The 10,712-nt window shown below is 38.5% G+C and overlaps 1 pseudogene; it reads left to right on the top strand.

Annotated features, from left to right (window-relative positions):
- The first annotated feature begins 7,694 nt into the window (after positions 1 to 7,694).
- Positions 7,695 to 8,551, top strand: LOC100688952 (annotated as a pseudogene).
- The last annotated feature ends 2,161 nt before the right edge of the window (positions 8,552 to 10,712 follow it).

The following is a 10,712-nucleotide window of genomic DNA, read 5'->3' as shown; positions in this document are numbered from 1 at the left end:
ATTAATATTTTTAAATGCCTGTGTCATCTACTGTTTTATAGTTTACTTTCCCCTGCTTTGTATTTTAGCATTATATCGATGTTTTAAAATTGTGAATCTGGACTGTCATGTTCCATATTTAATGGAGTTCTTTAGACGTCTCCCCAATTTTTTCATTAATGGTTGCAATAAATTTGTGGTAGTAGACATTCCAAAACTATGAGCAAAGAACTCAAAAGCAATAACCGCAATACTTACACTAAAATATATTAACCCATACTCAGTTTATGATCGTCCAAAATGCATATCCTGCAAGAAAGAATCTATTGAACCCAAATATGTAAGTACATAAACAATTGCAGGAATTAGAAGATTACAGATCCCAATTACAAATTTTTAAAATATAGATATGGCACAAGATGCTTCCCTTATAAGCAATTATTTATTTTCATCATCTCTGTAATGGGATAAAAAAATTGTTACATGGTATATAAAGCATCTAGCTCCACACGTAGCATTTAAAAATGTCCCCCAAATTAATAAATTTTACAAAAATTCCCTATTAACCAAATCATTGCAAAATTTGGTTGTATGTATACTGCTAAATATATGCATAGGAATATATTTAATCTAAGGAACAGGTAATGCTCAATTGACATAAGAATGACCCATATAGGAGGACCAGGGTGGCTCAGTCGGGTAAGTGTTTGCCTTCCACTCAGGTCATAATCCCAATGATGAGATGGAACCCCACATCTGGCTTGCTGCTCGGTGGGAAGCCTGGTTCTTCCTCTGCCTCTCCCCATACTTGTGCTTTCTCTCTCTCAAATAAATAAATAAAATCTTTTTTAAAAAATGACCAATATATTCCCAACTTTTAAATAATGCCTTTTATTCCAAAATGTAACTACTCACATAATGGGTTCTACCATAACTGTTACCCATGAAGGAAACTTTGTGTAGGTAATCATAGAGTCTGTATCCTAGTCTCCTGGTATGATATGAACAACAAAATTATGACTGTCTGTGATGTTTATAACCAAAGCATATATCAAAGCATATACCTACAGTTATGCAAAGAATCTAAAAGTACACAATTTATGACTTTGTTAGGTTTCTTCCTTCGTGTACCCTCTCCTTCTCAATTCATGGATCTTTTTCAACAGCTAATAATAAATTCCCTCTGGCAAGGACCACCCAGTCTCTGTCATAAAATGGTGGCTGCTTACACATAACCCATTTCTCAACAACGTTATACTTATGGGAAACACCTAATACAACTATAAAAACTATATTGAACTCCAGAATAATGTGAAATCAAGAGAATGAATGGCTTTGTACACATATTGATTGCCTTTTTTTAAGATAGAATTTTATTTTGTTAATAATACATTCTTTAAAGAAACATAGGAAATACAGAAAGGCAAATAAAAGCCATTCATAATGGTAGTATAGATCAATGACCTAGTAAAATTTTGGTTAATTTTTTCTATGCATATGTGTGCACACTCAGTGAAAATATACCATATGTATTTTTAATTTATATATAACATATGTGATGTATATGTACCAATTTTTTTAGAGTGATGGAAGTATATGAATATTTTATAGAATTTGTCCTTTAGAAATGTTCCCATTAACATTTATTGATCCTAACCAAAAGTTATTCTTTATACAAAATTCTCAACAATCTCAGATGTTGTTAAAATCTTTGTCTATCTGAAAAACAAACAAAATATCCCACTTCACTCATGTCTTAACTTACAATACTAGTAATGCTGAACATGTTTTGATAAGATTATTAGCCTTTTTCATTTTGTGAATTGTTATATCATGATCTTAGCCAATTTTTATTGGAGTTTTATCATATTTTTATATCTTTATTTACAATGCCTGTTTATATATTAAATATATTAACTCTTTGCATTAAACATGTTTTGAAAATATTTCCACTTAACTACTGACATTTCCCCCCCCCCCCACATTTATTATCATAGCACTTATTTATCAGCATTTGTATTTTAAGGTCATTTATCTCTGAAATCCATATCACAGGCTTAGTATTAGTACCTAGTATATTGGCTTTCATCCTATGAACATTTCATCCTTGTATTTTTTGTTCTTCATATTCTGGAACATCTTATTTCAAAAGAAACTTTAAAATATCTTAATATATGAGATTCATAGACTAAGACAATTTGAATAAAAAGAAAAATTATAAACTTTGGAGGGAAAAAATACTTTAAAAATCAAGAAATATTCTTATTAATTGACCATAATCTTGGTTCTATGCTTCCTGTTGACTGAGGCAAAATAAAATACAGTGCTGCAACCATTTTAAGTTATTTTTTTAAATGTAAAGCATATTAGTTCATCTAGGTTGGCAATTTTTCCTACGACGTAATTCTAAATGATCATAGAGATTTTCATGCAATGGACTACAGGACTCATTCTTTCATTCATTCAGTTCATAATGCTTGAGTATCTAGTATGTGCCCTGCTAAAGCTCTGGTCTTAACTATGAGATTATTAGTTTTGGGGCTCTGAGCACAAATGTTTCCTCCATTACTGAATTGTGATCCAATCTGTTTCCCCACCTGCCTCTTCCCACGTAGAATACTTAGAACAAAATTGATGAGGCATAATATTTGTGTTTTTTTTGGTTGCAAAAACTAAGAAACAATGTGAATTAGATTTTTAAAAGACTGATGTACTGGAAAGATACTAGAGTCTCTTACAGAATCTGAGAGTGTTGAACAAGTGCCAGAAATGACAGAAATCAAGGCAATTCCAGAGCCTCAACAGGAGGACTGTGTACATGTGTGTATCTTCCTTCTGATCAGTATATTGGACCCTGTCTACATGTTAGAAACACCAGACAAGAACTTTTTAAAGTACCATACTTTTTTTTTCCTTTTGTTACAATTTTATTTAAATAAAATCAGGGCCTACCCTCTTCTTTCTCTCTCACACTCACACTCTCTCTCACACACACACCCAGCACATACACACACACCCAGCACATGCACACACACATGCTCATGTCCTCCCTCCTTCTCCTCCCTCCACCCATGGCCACCTCAAACCCAGTGGTTCTCATAGTGACCATCTTAGCACAGGGAGACACCCTCCATATGAAAGCCCACTCCTCCCAGGTGATGGCAGCAGCACAAAGGCCTAGGCACCAGCTGTCCTGCCTAGAGTCCAGCTCTCAGACCTCTTAGGGTGGGAAAAGGAGAAAGGACCAGTTCTCCCAAGGAACCCAGAACCAGGTTTGGCTTCCCCATAGAGCCATTCCAAATCAATTAAATCAGTGTTGAGGGGCCACAGCCTATTCAGCAGTATGTTTTAGAGAGTTCCAGGTGACTTTGAAGTGTAATAATTGCTGAACTGCTCCAAGGGGCTGCACTTAACATAATTATACTGCAAACAACTCCTAATCTCAGGGTTTCTCTTAGTCTAGCAGTCAGAACCCCATGAACAGAGAAGTTTGACAAAGATGTACATCATAGCTGCATCTGTCATGGCCCCCTGGGGCAGGCTCATGAACCAAATCATGGCTTTCATGCTGGGGGATCAGTTGTTCTGGTTGCTTGAGACCTTGAGTTCTAAAACTGGTAAACAAGGTAGACCAGGGTAACTGGTTACCCTTTCAGGGAGCCATACTTGTGGTACAGAGTATGGAGAAATTCTCAAGAGAGGGACAAGGAGGTTGAGCAGCTTAAGAGCCCTGCAACACATTGGGGGAAATCCTATGTTGATATAACTCTTACCATTTGAAGGGTCTATGACTCATGGGGGTAGGGGTGGGAGGGAAGAGATGGAAGGTGATGAGGATGTGGTGATTCACCTGAAGTACTTCATAAAATTTTAGCACAGGTGCACCTGAGTGGCTCAGTCAGTTAAGTGTCTGACTCTTAATTTCAGCTCAGGTCATGATCTCAGGGTCATGAGATAGAGCCCCACCTTGGACTCCACACTCAGTGGAGAGTCTGATTGAGATTCTCTCTCTCCCTCTCCCCTTTCCCTTCCCTCTCCTTCTCTCTCTCCCTCTTTCTTTCTCTCTCTCTCTCTCTCTCTCAAATAAATAAATCTTTAAAGAAAAAGTTTAGCACAATCTCACTATATTCAATGCAGGGTATTCCAAAGAATAATAAAACTGAGATAAGTTGGGTGATTTAGTTTACAGAAACTCTTTTATGAGTTTAGTATACCTACCAACAAAAATCTTAAATACACTGAAAAAAAGATTATATAAATCCTGCACTAAAGCTCTAAAATACTTTGTCTACTTCCTAACCAAAACTAAAAAATCACAAACGTAGAAATGCAAAATATGTCACAAATGTTATCTCTGACAGCCAAATGTCATCTTTTCCCACATTTTAAAATGAAAACATTAGAAAAAGTAGGACATTTTAACTTAAAAATGGCATACTATTTTCAGTGTCTCTTAGACTTGGCCATATGACTTTTTCTTTAATCTTAATTGTTTTTAATTCAGTGGGCCAATGGACTGTTCAGTCATAAGGCAATGGCAAGAAGAGAGTTACGAACACTCATACGGGAGATTTTTTATGACTATAATAGCATATCTACAAGGAGAAACTCACAGAAACTCCTTAAATTATAAACTCTGTGATGAACATAAATCATCACTCAATACAATAGGCATTCTGGAAACCTACTGCACAGATTCTGGGAGAAGCAGTAAGATCTAGAGGTCCCTAGGACTCTTGAACCAAAATAAACAATGCTAATGGTACAAGGCATTGGGGAACACAAAAAGTAATTTTATATATATAAGGATGCTGGGTGAGTTGAAAATCCTCTTCAGCAAAACAAAGGAGGAATCTACAATAGATTTAACATAGAAAGTTTAACACTAACTCAAAATACACCCTGCCAAGGAAACCAGTGTCCTTGGAAGTATGGAAGGAAGAACTAAGCAATATTGAGCCAACCTAACAATGAATGCCATCCAACTGACAGCAACCACAGCTACAATACTCCCTGTTGAAGCACTCACAACTTACTGCCAATGATATATGTTTTGAAAAATGCATCTTAAGAAATAATCTGGCTGTGTGAGTCTGAAAGCAGACAGGTCTCATGATTTCAGTGCTCCAGAAGGGATTATAATCATGTGGACAATAAGTGTTAAAATCTCAAAGACTAACTACAAATAAACAGAGAAAAGGGGGCACTGTTCCTTCCAAGGAGATAGATGGCTTTTCTGAGCAATAGTTTTCTGGTTTGCCTACATTCTAAAATTTTAATTCCTTAATTAGGCAATGGGAAATGGTTTATATACCTCAAAATATTCAAGTGATCCATGGTAGGCCAGAAATCGAAAAGAGAAACCATGATAAAATGGATTATTGTTCTCTAGACTAAAACTAATTCAGTTAATATTGAAAAGAGATAAATAAAATCGTTCAGATTAAGTGTATAGTTTAATGACTGAAAAATAACTTGCCTGCCTGTCATGTTTATTGCCTCAGCATTTACACTAAGTGTATTTCTTTTTCTTTCTTTCTTTCTTTCTTTCTTTCTTTCTTTCTTTCTTTCTTTCTTTCTTTCTTTCTTTCTTTCTTTCTTTCTTTTTCTTTCTTTCTTTTTCTTTCTTTCTTTCTCTTTCTTTCTTCTTTCTTCTTTTCTTTTTTCTTTTCTTTTCTTTTTCTTTTCTTTTCTTTCTTTTCTTTTCTTCTTTTTTTAAAGATTTAGCCTATTTATTCATGAGAAGCAGAGACACTGGCAGAGGGAGAATCAGGCTCTCCACAGGGAATCCAATTCAGGACTGGATACCAGGATCCAGGATCACGCCCTGAGCCTAAGGCAGACGCTCAACCACTGAGCCAGCCAAGCATTCCTCACACTAAGTGTATTTCTTTATAAAAAGCTCAAGCCAACTCACATTAAAATAGCCTTCTCAGGAGTGCCTGGGTGGCTCAGTTGGTTAAGTGGCCTACTCTTGATCTCAGCTCAGGTCTTGATCTCAGGGTCATGAGTTCAAGCCCTGCATTGGACTCCAACACTGGGCCTGGAGCCTACTTACAAAACAGCCTTCTCAGAGAAAACAAGAGAACCAAGTTATTAGGGAAATTGTGAGTTATTTTTCCATTTATTTCTTTGTTGCAATTTGCTTGAGCTTGTCTTGTTTTGCAAAGGTTTAGATGATCCTGAATCCTTCCAACATTTTGTTACGACTTCCCTTGCTTCTCTGGAAATGAGGCCCCTTGTCACAGTAGTCATTGGAGCTCTTGTTTTGGCGAGTTCTTCTCCTTTGTCCTCACTGTCCTGTACTTTCATTTCCAATCATAGGCTAAAACTGGGTTCCTGGAGAAGCTTACCACACGAAATCCACATCATGTCATGTCCAAAGCAACAACAGGTGGGTGACATTTGGGTTAGCTGGTCTAAAAACACCTGTTCTCTGACTAGCACATGGTATGACCACCTGAGGCCCATGTCAAGTAAAAGGAAGGTTCCAACAGTTCCAAAAGAGGTTTTACAGAGGCCATGTGACTGAATGCAAGACACACAATGACAAGTGCTTGGTGCATCAGGGTGACTGCATCTGCAAGCTCAGTGCCTCTGTATCTCAGGGCTCTGGAAGCTCAGATTTACCTCCCACTGAGGTGCTAAGCCCATCACATACATAGATTCTGAACCCATGGATCCATAGGTAAAACTTGTATAAAGGAGAAAGCAAATGGAATTGCTTTCTCTTTCACAGTTATCATTAAGTTGAAAGGAAAGGAATTGTTTAACATCCACACTTTTGCTCAGAAAAGCTCCTTAACTAATTAGTATAGACAACTAAAAGCCTAATGCTCCTGCATGCACGCTGGCCAATTCCAAACCCCCATCCGTGAAGATCTGAACAAGCATAAAGAGGAAGATGACATAATAATGTAACCTCATTCCCCATTCATTTACAAACTTGATTGATTTCTGTGTTTTCCAGCTGGTCAGTATCTTGCAAATTGGGTATTATAACATGGACTCTCAGAGTACTTTTTTAAACCCTAAAAGTAAATTCTGGAAGTGTTGGACACCAGGGACCCCCAAGGGGCATCTTTGAGCACACACCTGGAGGAGCTGTCTCAGTGGTCCTTCTAGGGGCGGGGATGGGTCTGGCCTTGCACTCAAAGATCCTACGGACAGAGCATCACCAAAAGGCAGGGCTGCTGACTCCTAGGTGATCCTCGGCAGGAACTTAAATCAAAGACTCCAATCCAGGGATCTTAAGACAAAATCCTTAAAGCCCTCAACTGCATGCCCAAACAAAATCTTAAGATAGACAGAAAGGAAAGATGAGGCAGCTTTGAGAAATGAAAGAAGTAAAAAGCTACCTGGGGCTGTGAAGTTGCTGTCATTCACCAGGAACAAATTAGAGGTAGACAGAAGGGTTTGGGGGAGAGAGGACAGTTTATCACAGACATTGTCTTCTGAGGACCAGAAATCAACCAAGTTAAAAAAAATAATCATGTCTTAGAGAAAACAAATTGAAGTTAAATAATTGAATCAGCGTTGTCTTTAAGGCACACCACACTTGTTTTAACTGACTACATTTTCACAGTCTGTCTAAATATTTAGGACTATTCGAAGTCCACTGCTTTTCAACAGGGCAGTAAAACAGCATTTTCATATTTAGGGATCACACAAAATATCATATTTAGGGACCTTAGTTCTTTCTTCCATCTTGCAAGATGGCAGGCGAAAAAGCCTAGAAGCCGGATACTAAGAAGAAACCTGAAGCCAAGAAGACTGATGCTGGTTGGAAGGCAAAGAAGGGTAACCTCAAGGCTAAAATGCCAAAGAAGGGGATGCCCCACGGCAGCCAAACCCCTGTCCTAGTCAGAGGAATTGGCAAATATTCCCGATCGGCTATGTATTCCAGAAAAGCCATGTACAAGAGGAACTATTTGGTAGCTAAATCTAGGGTTGAAAAGAAAAAGAAGGAGAAGGTTCTTGCTGCTGTTACAAAACCAGTGACAAGAATGGTGGTACCTGAGTGGTTAAACTTTGCAAAATGCCTAGGTATTATCCTACTGAAGATGTGCATCGAAAGTTGTTGAGCCATGGCAAACAAAAACCTTTCAGTCAGCATGTGAGAAAGTTGTGAGCTAGCATCACTCCTGGGACCATTTTGATCATCCTCACTGGGCGCCACAGAGGCAAGAGGGTAGTTTTCCTGAAGCAACTGAGCAGTGGCTTGCTACTTGTAACTGGACCTCTGGCCCTCAACCGAGTTCCTCTGCAAAGAACATACCAGAAATCTGTCATTACCACTTCCACCAAAATTGACATCAGCAGTGTGAAAATCCCCAAACATCTCACTGACACTTATTTCAAGAAGAAGCTGCGTAAAACCAGACACCAGGAAGGGGAGATTTTTGACACAGAGAAGGAGAAATACGAGATTTCAGAGCAGCATGAGGTTGATCAGAAAACTGTGGACTCACAAATTCTGCCAAAAATCAAAGCTATTCCTCAGCTTCAGGGCTACCTCCGCACTGTGTTTTCTCTCACAAGTGGAGTTTAACCTCACAAATTGGTGTTCTAAATTTCTTACAAAGAACCTAATTAAACAACTTATCCATTAAAAAAAGTATATATATATATATTTAGGGGCTGAAATTTTGCTGGCAAAATACACCACCCCAAAATACCTGCAAACATTTTCTTTTTTTTCTTCCTGAAAACAGTTTTTAAAAGTGCTATGCAATCCCTAACACAGAGAGATAGAACCCATGAAAGCTATGCTTACCCCAATAAGAGCTTCAGGAAAGCAACTGGTTCCAGAACAATGAAACACACAGGAGCAAATGAGAGATGATGAAAATACATAGGAGGAAAAGATTAGAAGGGAAGTAATTATTTTTAAAAAGTCTAACGTCTGTATTTTAGAATCACACAGGTCAGCGTGACCTGGAGTGATTCTATTTCGCTGATCCTGTCCTTTCCTCAGTGCTGGAAATTAGACCTTAGGTCAGGCAGGACCTCGGGAGCTGGTTGGGACTGCAGGGCCAAGCAGTGACTCAGTGCGCGTAGGAAGGGTGAGATTGCCATGACTTTCTGATCTAAGCAAGATGACTCTGCAAGGAATTGCACAGGTGGACTGCTCATATCTGTCCTCACCTTCCTCCATGGAAATGTGCTGCCCTTTGGGTGGATAAGTGGGAGAACATAAACCCTGAAACCAACGGAGTCACCTTCACGTTTTACACATACTACCTCATGAGGTCCCCCAAATCTTAATAGACTGCAGTCTACACAGTGAAATTCAGAACTACTGTATCAGAGTCACCTTTAAAAAAAAAAAAAAAAAAGATTTATTTATTTAAGCGAGAAAGAGTGCAGCAGGGAGGGGCAGAGGGAGAGGGAGAAAATCTCAAGCAGACTCCCCATGGAGCACAGAGCCTGACAGGTGCTTGATCCCAGGACTCTGAGATCATGACCTGAGCTGAAAACAAGAATCAGACACTGAACTGACTGAGCCATCCAGGATGGCTAGATCAGGATCACTTTTAATAACGTTCTCTACTACACATCCCTACTCGAATGCTAACATACTTAAAATCCTGCCTATCCTTAAAAGACAGTGATAGCCTTTGAAACCCAGTTGGCACTCCTCTCCATTTGTCTAGTAGCTAACTTAAAAAAAAAATCCAAAATTGTTAAATAATTTAGTGGATGAAATGCATTCCAAACACCGATTTTATCGGCCTGTCCATACTTGGTCTAGTAATTGGAGTTGCTATAAATGAAATTGAAAACTTTCTTTCCATTGTCAACCTGAAAAGTACCATCACTTGCTTATTGCCCTCAAAGCTGTGTTTATTTGCTTTTAGAAAAGTACATAGAACTTTTATGAAGTATGTGAACTTCATACATGTAATTATCAATGCCAAAGATGCCAATGTCATCTGGAATAAGAGTCACTCTCTGGTTTCCTGAATCCTTTAGAGTGACAGATTCCACAAGTCTCTAACATCACCGGTGTACAACTGATGACAACTCACTAGCTTCAACAGACCAAAGCTGTGATTTCCTGTACAAAACATATTGAAACGGAGCCCTCTGTCATCACCTGCTCTCCCTGGGACAGATCTGCACCCTGGGTACCCCCATGAGGATTCTCACTGTGCTAAACTCTATAAGAAAATTCAAAAAATTCACCACCTCATTTTCAAGGTGTGAATATATCCTATCATTATCCATTAGGTATTGAGCACTAGCAGGGCACCTGGCACCTATTATGACAGAGGGCATTTTTATAGAAATTCTGGACATAACTAGAGCCACACACCCCCCAAGGGAAAGAAAAGACTACAGGTGTCAACATGTGTTGAAAAAGTTATTAGAATTCTGCCTCCAACCCATCACTTAGTTACAGATAGGAAACAACCTCTCTAGTGCTACAAATGAGTTTTGCAGAAAAGAAAATGTCACTTAAAAAAAAAAAGATTTCTTTATTTATCTTTGAGAGAGAGAGAGAGAGAGAAAGCACAAGCAGGGGGAGGGTCAGAGGGACAAGCAGACTCCCTGTTAAGCAGGGAGCCTGACCAGGGCTCTATCCCAGGATCCTGAGATTATGATCTGAGCTGAAATCAAGAGCTGGCCACTTAACACACTGAGCCACCCAAGCACCCCAAAAACTTCACTTTTATACATAAAAAAGACTAAGAATCTTCTTTCTCCAAATTTGTACCTCTTATAAGGTT

This window comes from Canis lupus, chromosome 35 (assembly GCF_011100685.1).
Source record: "Canis lupus familiaris isolate Mischka breed German Shepherd chromosome 35, alternate assembly UU_Cfam_GSD_1.0, whole genome shotgun sequence".
In the NCBI taxonomy this organism is placed as follows: Eukaryota; Metazoa; Chordata; class Mammalia; order Carnivora; family Canidae; genus Canis; species Canis lupus.
The sequence above is the reverse complement of the archived record's forward strand: the minus strand, read 5'-3'. Positions and strand labels throughout refer to the sequence as shown.